The 15,031-nt window shown below is 51.1% G+C and overlaps 1 protein-coding gene across 10 annotated transcripts in view; it reads right to left on the reverse strand.

Moving 5' to 3' along the window:
* NFATC2 (nuclear factor of activated T cells 2) overlaps window positions 1-15,031 on the reverse strand; it is a 155,998-nt gene that overhangs the window by 45,534 nt on the left and 95,433 nt on the right. The window lies entirely within an intron of this gene.

A 15,031-nucleotide genomic window follows, 5' to 3' on the forward strand; every position in this document is an offset into this window, starting at 1 on the left:
AGACACGGTACTTTCCATGTGAAAGGCCTTGGACAGAACCAGTCAGAGAAAATTCTCACCCCTTTATCAAAGATGGGTCAAAAGTCATCCACCAGGAACATACGCCCGTCTTCCAGGTGGAGGTTATGAGCCAGGCGTGGGTCCATGTCAAAAAGGGCATTTTTACTCACTAACTGCAACTCGAGCTCGACGTCAGAAGATCAAGTAAGAAATTAGCCAACGGACAGTGAACAATAATGCGTTGGTAGCTGGTGGGCCACGCCTCCCCAGCCTCTCGTTGGCTGAACTGAGTTCTGTCTCCAGTAATATCTTGGTTCCTTCAGTTCAGCTCATTCCCCCAGAGGACTCTGACCCACTCTGGAACGAAAGGACCTTTGCCAGCCGTCTCATCATTGGGAGGGAAGGGAGAAGCAGCTGGAGAAGGGATCGGGACGCATCAGGCTGGGTCCACAGTCCCCATCCATCCCCAGTTCTCTGCCCGACTCGCGCCAGCAAGAGAGATGCAAAGCACCAAATGCAGGAGGAGGGCTCTCATGGGTCTCCTCTCCCGGTCCAGGGACCCCAGAGAAATGAGAGGGGGCCCTTCTCCTTTGCTATCCCCTTTTCTTCATCTCCGGTGTGTGTCCATGAGTAAAACGCCAGCCCGCCACCCTCCAGGAGCCCCAGAATCCCAGTGCACAGGGGCTTGGGACTACCCTTAGGAATTAGCCAGCCCAACACCTTCGGATGGGGAAACTGAGGCCCAGCAAAGGCACAGGGGTTTGTCCAAAGGCGGGAAGTGGACAGTCACGAAATCACAGCCCTTAAGCAACAAGGGGCACAGGCCAATAACAAAAGAGATGCTTTCGAGGAGAAAAGCTCAAGGTCATTAAGCAGAGACAGCATGACCAGCTTCCCGCGAGCCTGAGGGAAAGTCCTAGCCGGTAAGATGTCCTCCAGGTCACACCAGCCACAAAGGTTCAAGCGCTTCTTCTCAAACCCATCCCTGGTCCCCCCAGGCCTCCAGATACCATGTGAGCAAGTGCAGCGGCCTTGAAGGCCCTGCAGGACCTGTTCCAGCCTCCACAGGCCCCATGTGCACGCCCCCGCCCCCGGGAAGAGTGACAGCTATTGTTTCCAACACTGTCTGCACGCAGGGCACGGCTCACAGCGCCTCGAGGGTTTGGACCCATCGAATCTGGAAGCCTCTGCCACAGGTCTGATCATCACCCCCGTTTGATAAGCGAGGACACGCAGGCCCCAGCCGGGGGGAGGCAGAGCTGTAGGTGGGGAAGCCAGATCGGAGCCCAGCCAAGCCTGGAACCGTGCTCCTTCTCCCATGGACATTGAGTGGTTTCAGATGCCCTTGTAGCTCCTCTGCGGAGCGAATGGAGGACACATGGCAGGCATTCCCGGTGGCTCAACCCTCAAGACTGAGCTGCATCTCTCCTGGGGAAGCCAAGGCACAGAGGCTCACAGCACCCGTGGCACCCCAGGCAACCCCCGACCGCCACCGGACTCCCCGCAAAAGCCTATGTCTGGCTCCCCTGCTATGACCTTTTTTTCCTTACTCCGTTCCCTAGTGCTCAGCCACTGGTCTGCACGTTTGGAGTTAAGATCATTGCAATAAACGATGGCCATCATCTAAGCACTTGCTGGGCCAGAATGCTTCTTCGGAGAAGGTGAGGCCCGTCAGCAGATGATTGGACCCATGCAAGGTTGTCAGCTCAGACATACCAGGGACCAGCCTCCAAAGGAAAGCGAATTCTGACCCATGCCATAAGGCGGATTGACCTTGAACACACACGGACACTATTCCGTAATCCAATTTTAGGTATCCCCCCTTTTAGGGAGCATGTGGAAGGCATACTCACGGGAACTGGTCTCCGTGAGAAGTGTGTGGTTTGCAAAATACCTCAAGACCATTTCCCTGGGCTCGTCTTCCCTTCCCCCACCCTGTCTGCCGCAGCGCACAAGTCCAAAGTACACAGAACTGGCAAATTCAGACACAGAGAGAAGAACACAGGTTACCAGAGGCCGTGGGAGAGCACGGTGGGCAGGAGGGGGTTACTATTCAATGAGGACACAGCCTCTGTTTTGAAAAATAAAAATATCCTGAAAAGTGATAGTGGTAACAATGATGGTACCCCGCGGAGAGATTTAATGCCACTGAAGGTTTCGCTTACAAATGGTTACAGGGATCAATATTGTAATTTGTATATTTCACCACGATTTTTTTTTTTTTTTTAAAGCTATTGGCCTCTCCCTAGAGACCAGGCCTGTTTTGTGGCCTGTAGGGTGGGGTGGCTTTTTTGGAGGTTTTTTTTTTTTTTTTCATTAGCTGCCACCATTTCAAAATGAGATTTCACCTAAAAATGCAGACTGGGCTCTTAGAGGAAAAAAAACCAAATTCATGTGATCTGACCATTCCGGACACCCACACAAGACGGCACTGTGCTCCCCATTCAACCACAGCACCGCCTCCCCAGCCCCCACATCTCTCCTTTACTTCCCATGCCCAACCCCCTAGGGGCCTCTGAGAGAGGCAGGTGCCGCCTTGCACAACGGGGGGAGGGGGGGTCAGGTTTCTGCAGATCCCCCTCTACTGGGATGCATCTGAGGTCTTCCCCAAGGATGCTTGACATTTTGGCCAGAAAACACCACCATCCAGTATTCTCCTGGTCAGAGTCCTTCTCTGCTACTGCATCCCACGGGCCCACAGCAAGGACCCCCTGCTGTCAGGATGCGAAAACAACTAGCTTTCCTTCCTCCCGGACCCTAGGCCCTCCCTTTGCTCTGAGGACTTGACCTTTCTTTTCTTCAGAATCAGGACCACATGCCCAGGACGTGGCCCCCAGCGTGTCCACAGGGTTTTCCCCAGATTCAGGTGCAGAAGGATGTCCCCATAAGCCACTCACCTAAAAACTCTCCCTCCCTCCTGCCCCCTTCCTGTGGGCTTCAGGCGGAGCAAACAGGACCCACCAGGCAGGACCTCCCCAGAGGCCCATGCAGCAAGACGGCCTGTGGCCTCACCCCTGGCCTGGGGGGCCCCCATGCAGCGTGGTCCCTAGAGCTCTGGACAGCAGGTCAAGGAAGAAAAAGCCCGTGAGGTCGAGGGGGCAATGCCTGTTCACTCCAGGGCTCCCTGTGGGGCCTTCAGCTACATGGCTACTGTAACCCCAGCCGTCTCCAGCATGTTCTGCGGCCAGAACAGACTTGCCCTCTGCAGCACCACAGCGCTATTTCGTTCCTGTGAACCCCAAACCCCAGAGCAGACAGACCCAGCTTGGAAACCCTGCATTTTTAGTGAAATCTCATTTTGAATGGCCGCACTGCATTACAAAACCTCTAAGCCCCCCTACAGGCCATACTACAGGCCATTGAGGTGAAAGCTCAGAAAAGGCACGTTCCTTCTCTCAGCCTCTTATCCAAACTACGGGGACAATCATAGAACCTGTACCCCTACAGATGTGTTCCCAACAGACACACAGCATAGGAGAAATGTGTGGCAGATGGTGGTGAGCAGCATTATTATGGATCATGGCAACACGTTCTTTCCAATACTGTCTTATCATTTTTTGCATATATTCCACAATGCGTCACTATTGAAAAAAACCACAAGCATATTTTAATCAAAAAATAATACACATTTCTCTGATTATAATTATAAATTATAAATACCCTGGCCTGCAGGCATGAGTGGAGGGAATTCACAAAGGGACAGCGTCTGTTAGAGGAGGCGGGTGGACACGGTGTCTGACTCCTTTCCTTTAGGATGGGCCTTTTCACCATGACCTCAACTTTAAAGAAGAGAGACAGCTCACAGAAATGAAAAATCAAAACCTAAATCATGGGTGCCTAGGTCAGTTAAGGCTCAGTCAGTTAAGCATCTGACTCTTGGTTTCAGCTCAGGTCTTGATCTCAAGGGTTTTTGAGATGGACCCCTGCATCAGGCTCTGCGCACAGTGGGGAATCTGCTTAGGATTCTCTCTCTCTCTCCCTCTGCCTCTCCCCATGCACATCTTCTCTCTCTCTCTCTAAAATAAATATATAAATCTTAAAAACAAACAAACAAAAACCCTAAATCATGAGCCAAACCCAGGGGCCCAGTTTCTTCCTTTTGTCTTTAAGCCTCAGAAGCCCAGATAGCAGCTTTAAAAGTCTAGCCTTGTTGTTCCCAACAAATAAGTCCCCAAGAGGAATTGAAAGCTGACACTGCCATCCCCAATTTTAGGTAGCATGTGGAAGGCATACTCAAGGAACTGGTCTCCATGGGAAGTGTGTGGTTTGCAAAATACCTCAAGACCATTTCCCTGGGCTTGTCTTCCCTTCCCCCACCCTGCCTGCGGCAGCACACAAGTCCTGGGGTTTCACCGAGAGAACACACTAATCCCATCCTCTGAATTGAGCTTCCAGGAGGCTGAGGAACTTACCATAAATGCTGGCAGGTTTCTCTGCCTGAACCACGTCCCTCTATGTTCAAGCTCAATCATTGCTCTTTATTCGCTGTGTGACCTTTGAGTAGTAGCGTAACCTCTCTGTGCCTTAATTTCCTCATAAGCAAAACGGTCGAGTTCATTCACTGATTTCAGAGAGTTGGCACAAATTCAAGTAGATTATATGTAAGATGCTTAGTAAAATGCTCAGCCCATAGTGAGTACTGCTGTGATTATTTGAGAATTTGGTGTTGCATAGGTCTAACTCTGGGGGGAATGAACTGGCTGGTCGTCTTGACCCAAGTGTTCTGGTGGGTGTCTTCATTCTTCATTTCATTACATTGCAACACCTCTCTCACTCTGAACAGATAAAATGGCCACAGAAAGTGTTCACTGACAGGGGGCTACAGTAATGACACGCCCGTCATCTTAGGTATGGAAAATCGGGTACATCAGGTCTAAGAATGCTAGGCAGCACTTACAATGAGAATGATCTTATTCTTTGTGCTAGAAACGTATCCCCTTCCTATTAAAAAGCAGGAACTGGTAAGTAACACAGCCCAGTGTGTATGGAGCAGACTCAGGGAACACGTGCCCCTGCGGCCAGACTGGACAGACCAGCCCAGGAACCCACATCTTCTATAACGCTGTTCTAGAACCTGGCTGGAAGTACACTGCATGCATTTTTTTTTTTTTTAAGATTTATTTTATTTATTTTAAAGCAAGAGAGCGCAGGGTGTCGGGGCAGAGGGAGAGGGAGAGAGAGTCTCAGGCAGACTCCGGGCTGAGCACAGAGCCCGACACGGGACTAGATCTCAGGGCCCTGAGATCACAACCTGAGCAGAAACAAGTCGCACACTTAAACTGAATGCACCACCCGGAGGTTCCACATGGCGTGCATTTTTTAGTGTTATTTATTTATTTATTTATAAGAGAAAGCTTTTTTCCTGAGGAAAAAGTATATTACAACTGCTTGTTGATCGGCCCATCTCCCAGGGCCCCTCTGGGGCTGCCGTCTTGGATGGAAGCCAGGTGTAGACCAGAAACACTGACTAAGCTCCCACTGCACAGCGGGCCCCGTGCAGGTTGCTAGACCATGGTACAAGCCCCACATGCCTTCCCTGCTCTAGCCAGGCCCACCAGAGCTCCCAAGTGCGAACCCGAGGTTCTTCACCTCTCCTGGGACGGGAACTCTGCCTCCTGCCTCAGTTTCCCTCCAGCCACACGGGCCGTCTCCATCTCCCCAACAACCACACTTGCTCTTCTGCAGACCTCACTCAGACCAGGGCCTTCACGGTCCCCCTTGATCTGCCCCCCATCCACTCCCATCCTCTGATTTCATTTTCTCAGCCTACTGGCTTTCCGTCTCCTTCCCCTGCTAGAGCAGTGCCACGCGCCTGTCTGGTTCTCTGCTTCATCCCAGCAGAACTGTTGTCTGGCACGTAACGAGTGCTCCGTAAACACCAGTGGACTAAAGGAACGAGGGGACCTCAGGATTTCCCAGGGCTTGGCCCACAGCCAGACACTGGCCTCGCCAGCATAAAGACCTTGCAAGGAGAGACTGCAGAACCCTTTGTGAAGAATCCTCTCTGGGACCTGCGTGACGGGGAACGCACCTGGAGTGACGCTGCGGACTTGACTCACGGGCAACCCAAGCAACGGAGCTGAGTTGTCTGCAACCCACCCCCTGGCCCAACCTCCAGGTCCGGGACTCTGGGAAAACCTGCCCAGAGCAGAAGAGGCCCCAAGATGACCAAGTCTGCTTCTGCTGCTCTGCGCCGAGATGAGATGAAGGACTCCAGTCCCTTGAGCAGATGTTTGGGCAAATTTCCTCTGTCCTAAATTAACAGGGACTGGCAGCCAGCGTGGAAAGGGCCCTTCCAAGTCTTACTCAGAGGGGAAGAGAAAAGAGCCAGGTTCTTTGGGCAAAGGGGCTGGGTCTCGAAAAGACTTAGCAAGACTTTGCAAGAACGAAAAAACACAGGATGGAGGGTGGGCATGGTTCAAAGAACATTCTAGGCTTGGTGGCAACCTGGCCACGGCGCCGAAGGAACGCACCCCAGGAACCAGCGCGTCTGCGGACTCACGGCCCCTACCCGACCGTTGCTTTATGTCTGCTTTTGGACGCTCCTGAACCCAACGCGTCAGGAAGTGGGAGGCTGCGCGCTGGCTCCGGGCTGGGGTCTTAGCAGTCGGCCTGGATGGGCTCCTGCCAGCCCTCGAAGGAGGAATAAGGGAGCTTTCAGAAGGAGGAGAGCAAACCCAACCTCACGCAGGCCGTGAGCACGCCCCGGGCTCCAGGCAAACGGGGAGGAAATCAAAGTGTCAGTTTGCGTTAGGAAATCATGTGTGATGCTTCCCAGTCCTGGCCCTGCTTTTAAAATTAGCTAAATGAAGATGGCTGCAGTCCTTCCAGTCCGCCCTTACGACTGCTGACTAGCAGAAAAATGCATACTCCCTGGGTGTAGGGGCTTAATGAGCCCAGCAGATGGGGGCGGGGGCTGGGGGGGAGGGGTGGGCAGGAGGGTCCCGGAGCTGAGGACTTCACCCCCTGCCATGGTACAGCTGCCCACATGTCCTCGCTGGGCGGGGGAGAGGAAATGCCCTGATTCCCAACACCCCACTTCTCTCCCGATGCCCCAGCACCCCCTCGGTGGGCTCAGCAGCGCCCCCCCGTCCCTGCCATCCCCACCCGGAGGACTGCAGTGGAGGCTCACAGCACCTTCCACTAGTCCCCCCCGCTATCCTTGAGGCCATCCTTCATCCAGATTGCCGCCACAGTCTTACAAATTAGATACAAATTAGATCATGTCACTCCCCGTTTAGGACAAGAGCTCCCAGTTACTTTTGTAACAAAATCCAAACTCTTCTCTGTGTCTACAAACCGGGGCATGACCTGAGCCCCACGCGCCCCCGCTCCACCCCAGAGACCTCTCCAGGCTTGATTGGTGCCATCTGCCCCACACTCTCGCACTGCCCCCACGGCCTGGACCTGCTTTCATTTCCTCAAACACCCCAGGCTCGTCCCCATACTGGGACTGAGGCACCGGGCAGTTACTTCTGCCTGAGACCCTCTTCCCACAATCTGTGCAGCTCCCTTTTTTCTGCCTTTAGGCTTCTGTGCAAAGCCACCTCCTCAGGGAAGCCCTCCCTGATCCCACTCTCCAGGGTTGCTAGATTTATTAATTAAAAATATAGGACATCCAGTTAAATATGATTTTCAGAAATCAGGGACTTCTTTTTTACTACAAGTATGTCCCAAATCCCATGCCATTGCATGGGACATACTCATACCACAGACCCGTGTTGTCTGAGATCTGAATTTCACCGAGCCTCCTATATTATATCCCCTCACCTCCAAGCCATTTGTCTAGCTCCTCTGACCTGGCTTCACTGTCTTCAGAGCACGTTCCCCATCTCGGAGTGGCCTGCTCACCAACAGGCCTGAGGCTGGCCACCTGCTGAGCATAGGGACTTCCTCTGTAATGGGTCCCCAGTGCCTGGTGCCATACCGGCACATAGTAGGTGTTCAGTAAATACCCGGGGAGTGTTATGGAAGCTGAGGAGGCTAAAAGAGCATCACTGGGTTGTTTTCCACAAATGCTGGACTTCTGCCCATCTTTCTGCCCCTCCCTCCGGAGGGGCAACACTTCTCAGTCACCTTCGGATGGCCCCCAACCACTGCGTCCCAGCCCATGGCTCTGGGAACCAGGAAGTGGGGGTTTGGGACCCAGCCCTCCACCCACAAGCTCTACCACCTCAAGGAAGTCTGTCAACCTCACCATGTGAGTCAACTTCCCCACCTGTAAGATGGGGGCAGGGAGCGGCCATCAGTCAAGCTCCCTCCAGCTCCTGGGGGAGGCCATGGCAGCGGGTGTGGGATGGCTTGAAGGAGAAGAAGAGAAACTCCCCTGCGCCCAGAGACTCTTCTCTCGGACATGAAACCAACACAGCCCCGCCCCCCTGCCTCCGCATCAGCAAACTGAGCTCCCGGGGGCACGTGGAAGGTCAGCTGACATCTTCTGAGCACCTACTATGTGCCCGACACTTTTAGATCCCTGATCTCCTTTCATTGCTGAAACACCAGGAAGCCCACTTTAGAGATGGGGAAACTGAGTCCCGAAGCACATAATATGGGACCTATCCAGACTTTGAGCCAAGTCTGCTAGATGATCCAAACTCTAGCCTGCTTATACCTTAAATATGTACAATGTTTATCTTTTAAAAGGAGCATGGCACCAAAAATGTAGAAAAATACAAAAGGGTGTTTATTAATAAAAGAAATTATGATTTTCTTGTGGGCGTGTGTGGCAGGGTGGGGGTGGCACTTCGCCCTGCTAATTGCAATTTACATCAGACACTGGCATCAAGAATGATGTCTGATGGTGGAAATGCCTGAACCCAAGTTAGCTAGAAAACTCATTTCTCTGTGTCTTCTTTCAAAGGCTTCCAAACAGAATGAACTATAGGATTCTTTCACCCAGCAGCCTGTCCTTACAAGCAAGGGACTGAAAATGAGACCCTTTGCTCGATCTCCAGCAGGGCTTTGGGGCAACGACCTGGCCTCTAGCCTTGGAGGCGAGCTTTGCATCCCAGCCAGCTGTGTGTAAGGGGCTTCAGCCCAGGGGGCCGATGACACTGTGGATGTGAGTCACCAAGGGCAAAGGTCTGCAGGGCCTTAGTCATGCCCTAGCCCAGCCTGGAGTCTGACCTTTCCCAGAGGGAAGCCCAGTCTAGAGAGACTCCCTCACCAGGTCTATTGTTTTAAAAGAAAATGCCACATTGGGCAAAACCAAACCCGCGGAGGAAAAACAGGTGGCAGGAGCAGATGCCTTCTTTCAGGTGGTTCCAAGGTTTCTAGGATACTAATTCGTGGAAAGATACTTAATTTAGCAAAAAAATTTTATTTTAAGCATGTGCATTTATATTTATTAAACAAAGCTCAAAATACAACCTTTGGGAACCTCCAAGTAATAAAATGACTCATATTAGGATGTGATGACTCAGTGGGAAAGAGGGAATGCCGCCACCCACGCCTCCTTTCTAAAAAATCAATTTGCCCTCTCAACAGGTGATGGGAGCCTCTGCCATCAGACTGTTCCAAGAAAATCGTCCAGCAAAACAAAACACAAATTCTCTTCAAACAATTTAAGTTTCAAAGCTGAGTAATCCGAGGCAGGCAGGTTTCCAACCTACACCCCCGCAGGACACCGAGAGCCAGGGAGCTACTTGGCTGGGGCCGGGGGCCTGAATTAAGAAAGATTTACCAGCTGAAAAATTCCAAAACCCTGTGTCATGTGGAGGAACCTTCCAAAACATTGGATCCCACCCAGAAGCGGCGAGTCGCTCAGAGCCATGGCAACCCTGTTTCCGCTGCCACATCACTTTTATTTTTGTGTCCTTAGATTTTTTCCTGTTTTGCAATGTTTTGCTGGGACCCCCAACTCCGCCTGAGGCCTGGGTGGCCGGGGGCCAGGGTTACCAGCTGAAGTCAGGAACGGCCTGGACTTTGCCTGAACTTTGCCTGGAAGGTTACACATTTTTTAAATTTCAGAGAATATATGAAGGCTTTTAGGCAATTACGGAGGATGGTAAATAGAGAAGATCCTGATTATTCTGTTTGGTTTTTCTTTGTCCTTGTGGATATGACTAGAGTACTTCCCTGGGGGCTGTGTGTGTGGGGGGGGGGTTGTTGATGATAAATGCCGTTTGGGGTTTCCAGCTCTGTCATCAGCTACGGGCTGACCTGGGGCCTGTGGCTTATAGTCAGTTACCTAGACTATAAATGAGGATCATGTCACCTGCCTCTTGGGGCCGATGTGACAATTCAAGGAGAAGACACCCATTCAACAGTATGAATGCCAGGGATTATTCTAGATGCTGCGGATACAGCAGCCAACACCGAGTCCCCACACTTGAGGAACGAAGAGTCTAGTGTGGGAGACCAGATAAACCAACAGGCAAGATAATTTCAGCTGTGTGAGGTGCCACCGAGAAAACAGAGCAGGACAATGGGACAGAAGGTGACAGTATTCAGGGGGTGGGGTGGGGGGCGGATGCTGAACAACTTCTAAGCAGATGAGCAAGAAGGGGCTCGTTGAGAAAATCACCTCTGTGCTGAGCCTTGAAGACACAGGAGGATGCAGCCTTGTAAGGAAATGGAGAAAAGGCATTCTAAGAGGAAGACAGCAAAAGCAAAGGTCCTGAGGCAGAAACCAGCATGGGGTGCTTGAGGGCAGAGTGAATACAGGTGTACCTACAGCCAAGTGAGCGAGGTGACAGCCCAAAAAGCTGAATTCAGAGGGATGGGCAATGGCCAGATCCTACCGGCTCCTGGAAGTCATGAAAATGATTAAAAATAGCAATAAAAATAATATAATAGTCATTATTATTACTGCTGCTATAAATAAAACGCCATTTTCCAAAACACCAGGCTTTTCTAACTTAAGAAACACCATGCTGCCCCTCTCCTACTGTTTTTCCATCCTTCTCCAATATGTCATCCTGCTGGAGTGCAAGCTGCCAATCCCATTTCGGCCGACAGCTATAAAAAGAACATTGGAGCCGGTGGTGCCGATGACCCAACTTGGGGGCTAAGATTAGCCCAGGAGGCTGTCACCTTTCCTTAATGTGAGAACCAGCTGGGGTTCCCCTTCCTTGGAAAACTTCAACCCGTTCCATTCCGCCCCGCCCCGCGGCGCCCTCGCCAGCCCAACTATCCATGGAGATGGGAACGGAGACGCGTTTTGGAAAAAACGAAGTTGAGCAACAGGGATTCCCCCTGCAGAAGGCTGTCCCCGGGCTGGGAGGCGAGTGCTTGGGGTCAAGGGAGCAGGACCAACTCCCTGCGAACGCAAGATGCGCCCCCTGTCTGTTGGGGCCCTGAGGAGCCAGACATCCCCTGAGGGAGGGAAGCCCACCACTTGGCGGGGGAAGGGGAGCACAGGCACATCTCTGAGACCCTTGCTTTTCTGCAGCCACCAATCCAGAAACCCTGTTCGTCCTGGATTCCTTAAGCTAGGCATGAAAGAGCTCTGCACGGGTCCTCTCGAACCCGGTGACCCCCCTGCAAAATCCAAGGGTCTGTGTCACCACAAAACGATTCACCTCAGTGGCTCAAAACAGCTGAAGGGACTTTGGGCAAATTAACCTGGTTTTGAGCTTCCTTAGACAGAAGAGTTCACATCAAGGGTGCAGATTCTAGAACCAGTCTGCCTGGGGTCAAATCCCACGCTGCCAGTTAGCAGCTGTGTGATCTTCAGGAAGTGACTTAACCTCTCTGTGCTCAGTCTCTCCTTAGGAAAGTTAGAAGAAGAGCTCTCTGGTAGGGTTGTCATGAGGGACCCAGTGACTTAGTACACACCAAGTACCTGAACAAGGCCGGGCGCAGGGCTCATCATTATTATTGTTTTTCAATGTCCCCCTGGTTCCGTGAGGTAAAATCTGACTCCTCTTTGTTATTCCATAGCCTAAGTATAATGATAATAAAGACTAATGTTTCATTAGCATCTATAATGTGCCAGGATCTGTACCCCCAACTCCTGTCATCTGCTCTTCTCTCGTGAGAAGCAAGTCCCCTGTATTTTACCTGAGGAGACGCAGGCTCGGAGAGGGGACAGGACTTACCAAGACGCCAAATGTCTGTTTAGTAAAACGCACATCATGGATTAGCCCCCAGGCCTCCTGAGCTCAAAGCCTGTGCTTGCCACCATGGCCTGAGCCATTCTGACCAGAAGGACAACAGCAAACATTCAGTGAGCAGCTCCCCGCTCCCTAAGGACATACTGCCTGTGTGCGCCCTCCACTTAACTCCCAGCGGGGGTGGGGGTGGCGGCATTAGTACCTCATTTCAGAGAAAGGGAAACTGAGGCCCGGGGAGGTTAGACATGAGGACAATGCTGGCTGTGCCCTGTGGGTGAGCCGCCTCTCTTCTCCACGCTTGGCTGGCTGCCCCCCACGGGTCCCGGCTTAGAGGAGACAGTCCGTGGCAAGCGACCGTCAGAGAGCACAGACAGCCGCTAGTAGGCTTCCTTAGTGATCCCTCAGTTACTAATTAATTCCTTAATTACTCCTTATTCCTTATTGATACACAACTTTTCCGAGCTGAAGCAGACTGTTTTCCTCCCCCCAAGAGGTAAACTGTGAAATTTCTCCTGAAACCAAGAGAAAGCAAGCTGGAGAGGAAATGCCATTGTTCAGTCACTCGACAAACAGGCGACGCCCCCACGCAGCGTCCCAAGTACCTGAGCTCCTGGGACCATGAAAGCTGGCTGGCTCCTCACTCTGTGAGGGACCTGGTAGGACCCGGCCTCTCTCCAAGCCACCCCGATCCCAGTTCCATCGGTGGCCCACCTGCCCCCGACGGCACCTGCCAACCTGGGTGTGGGTAACAAGACACCTGTTTATTGCCCGCATTTCCCCTCTGCTAACAAGGGGTCATGAGCCCTTGAGGGGCTTCATGGAAGGCGCGCTCAGCGGTGTCCTCACACAGGAGGCCATCAGAGCTGGAGCAACTAACGTGGGCTCCGTCATTTACACCCCACGCCACCAGCTGGAGAGCTCGCCGTGACTCCCTATCACCTTACCCACGTGCTGGCCAAACCAAGGTCATGTCTCTACCTGGCACTGGGAAACCTCTCTGTTCTGGCCTCTGCCTGCTTATCTCAGCGTGCCAGCCACATCGGTTGGCTCTCTGATTTACAACAGCCCAGACAATTCTCGCAGCAGACACTCCCTTACATTGTTCCACCATCTGAAAAGTAAGCCTCCGACCAAGATGCTTAAAACTGGGCATGCCAAATAGGAAACAATACCAAATAGCATTAGTTAATGTATACTGAGCACTAGGTACCAAGCGTTTTTTAAGTACTGAACGTGTAGGAATTCTTAATCCTATGACCATCTTATGACGTAGGATGGTCTTCATCCTCACCACACAGAAAAGAAAACTATTGCCCAGAGAGGTTAAGTAAGCTGCCTGTGGTCACACAGCTAGAAAACAGTGGTGCTGGATTTTGGCTGAAGGGCATGAGCTCTTACCTAGCTGACGAAAGGGATGGAGAGAATGTTGATCACTGTGTTACTTATAATAGCACGGAGCTGGGAGCAGCCAAAGGCATAATAAATGAGTAACGGCTAACTGAAGTATTAGATAAACCTAGGATAGAATGCAATGTATCTGTTTAAATGTCTGCATCCCTAACCCCTCACTATACCACCTTGGCCCCTCAAACCCACGGTGACTGAGCACATACCCTTTAAACCACTTCCAAATCCACCCAAGGGCCACAGCCTTCCTTAATGTCATGCCTAGTCACAGAGCCAGCCCAACCCAACAGGAGGCATTGTGTGAATTGAGAAGAAACACCCCTTCCCCAGGACACCCTGCTTCCTCCTGTCAGTGGCTGTCTTAGTAATATACAGATTGATGACATACTCGTTTGAATGGCAGTCCCTAGAGGAGACGCCCTTGTGCAGTGCACAGCCCTCACAACTGAACAACCTGCCTAGAGTAGTCTCTGTATCATCCTAAGGACAGTAAACAAACAAATATGAATATCACCTTAGAATGAACCTACTGAAATCACGTCCATTAAAGAAAAAAGTTAGGCTAGCATCCGTAACTATTAAATAAGTGCATAACTTGAAATTTATCCTACTTCCTGGGGTGCCTGGGTGGCTCAGTCAGTGAAGCGTCTGCCTTCAGCTCAGGTCATAATCTCAGTATCCTGGGATCGAGTCCCACATGGGGCTCCCCACTCAAGGGGGAGTCTGCTTCTCCCTCTGCCCCTCCACCCACTTGTGCTTACTCTCTCTCTTTCAAATAAATAAATAAAATCTTAAAAAAAAAAAAAAAGAAATTTATCCTGCTTTAGATGATTCTCTTTTTACTATGTCTTCATTGGCAGAAGCTATTAATACCCAGCATATGGAACAAAGAATATACACAGCCAATAAGCAAAAACATCAAACCTCTCATAGCAAAGGAGTGTATTGTAAAGAGAAGCATCAATTTGGCAAATGTTTTTTAATTTTAAAAAAATTGGCGGGCGCCTCGGTGGCTCAGTGGGTTAAGCCTCTGCCTTCAGCTCAGGTCATGATCCTGGGGTCCTGGGATCGAGCCCTGCAGGGAGCCTGCTCCCCTCTCCCCCACCACCTGCCTCTCTGTCTACTTGGGATCTCTGTCAAATAAATAAAAATAAAATCTTAAAAAAAATTAAATAAATAACAATAAAAATAAAATGGTACTTCTGCGATGGGATGAAACCATTCCTGACATGGTGGTGAAGGAAGTTCGAATGCGTAGATTTCCGGAAGGGAACTAAAGCTCTCAAAATGACTACACAGAAATCCCACTTTAGGAACAAACCCTGAGTACACAGCGACCGGCGCTCACATATACAAGATTAGTTCGTTAATCCTAACGGTGTAGAAGCTTCACTGCGGCACTATTTGTCATAAAAATACAAGTAGCTCGTGCTTACTGGCCCACAAGAAGCCCGGCACTCTTACGATGACTCAACAGGTATTAACCTAGTTAGCCTTCCCGACAACACTGTGGGGCAAGAACCTTTGTTATTATCATTCTGTGTATAAGGAACTGAAGAAACAGAAGG

Source organism: Mustela nivalis (genome assembly GCF_964662115.1).
Source record: "Mustela nivalis genome assembly, chromosome: 8".
NCBI lineage: Eukaryota > Metazoa > Chordata > Mammalia > Carnivora > Mustelidae > Mustela > Mustela nivalis.